Source organism: Microtus ochrogaster, chromosome X, assembly GCF_000317375.1.
Source record: "Microtus ochrogaster isolate Prairie Vole_2 chromosome X, MicOch1.0, whole genome shotgun sequence".
NCBI lineage: Eukaryota > Metazoa > Chordata > Mammalia > Rodentia > Cricetidae > Microtus > Microtus ochrogaster.
This window is the reverse complement of record NC_022026.1, coordinates 13797895-13799390: the sequence shown is the minus strand read 5'-3', so window position 1 is coordinate 13799390 and position 1496 is coordinate 13797895.

Below are 1496 nucleotides of genomic sequence, written 5' to 3'. Positions count from 1 at the left end.
CCAGGACAGGCTCCAAAGCCACAGAGAAACCCTGTCTCAAAAAACCAAAAAAAAGAAAAAAAAGAATGGGGCCTTTAAGGTAGCTAGTGGAAGAACACAGAACACTTAGGGTGGATTCCAACCTAACCTAATGGTGTTCTTCCAAGAGAAAATGAGGACACAGAGAGATGCATAGGTCATGTCTACAGGTGCGGGAAGAAAGCAGATGCCTGCAAGATAAGGGGAGGGGCCGACAAATGAATCAGACCCTGCCAGCATCTTGATCTGGTAATCCTCCCTTCGGAACTGTGTGAAAAAAATATTTCTTTGGTTTATGTTCTTAAGCCTGTGATGTTCTGTTATGGCTACCTCTGTACACTACTACAGAGCTTACATCTGTTTTCAGTGGTGATAACCATGGTCATTCTGATTTTTATGCAGTCCTTTGGCTTGAAATGCCATCTATTTTTTGAGACATCCTAAATTTATCTGTCCATTTTATATAGCCAACCACATACTCTATCTGGTTGGAGGCCTAATAGGGAAAATGAGAATGTCCTAAGACTCATGCCTTTAAGCCATGTATTAGATTAGAGCTATGTTCTTGCACCTTTCTACTAATGTGGGCTGTGACTGTGCTATTAGATTTCCTTTGGTCTATTAGTTGTTCTCATCAAAATCCTGGTGACTCATACTGTCCTTGAGAGATTTGTCACTTTGCGTGCCATCAGGACAAATATTCCTCATTACATACTTTGGCAATTGACATTTTCAAAATCTAAATTTAGTTCTTTAATATTATTTTATGTCAACTTTCATCTTTTTGGTTTTTACCTATGATTACAACACATCAAGGTCTTATTATGACTTAGTTGTGTCAGCCATTAGATTTATTTTCCTTCCTATGTTTGTTTTACTTATGACTTTGACAGGTATCAGTTGTTGTTTTTTTTTATACACAGTTTCATGTATCCAAGGCTGACATTAAATTCACTATGCAGGCAAGGATGACCTTGCGTTTCTGACCTTCCTGCTTCCATCCTATGAGCGCAGGGCTTATAGAAATTGCGGGGAGGGGAAGAAGGGTGGGAGGAGGGGGAGGGAAATGGGAGGCTCGGAGGAGGCGGAAACTTGTTTTTTTCTCCTTTTCTCAATAAAAAAAAACAAAAAAAAAAAGAAATTGCCACTGCATACAGATTATGTATCGGGTACAGAACTCAGGATAGAGAATGCTTTCAAAGGAAGAGTGAAAACCTACTGAGTTGTCTTGCATATGAATTTTATTTTCAGAATCTCTTGAATTTGTTCTTAGAGATTCCATTGCTCATAAATTGCATAAGCTATTGGTTTTAGCACTTAGAAAATAAAGTCACATGAAGGGTTTTATTTTTTTTATTTTTTCTTATTTTATTTTTTTTAAGGAAATTTGGGCATTAAACATTTATTGGATGATTTGATGTGATAATTAATTAAAAATTCTTGAAGCTACATTCCAGCCTATGAATTACTTATTGCTT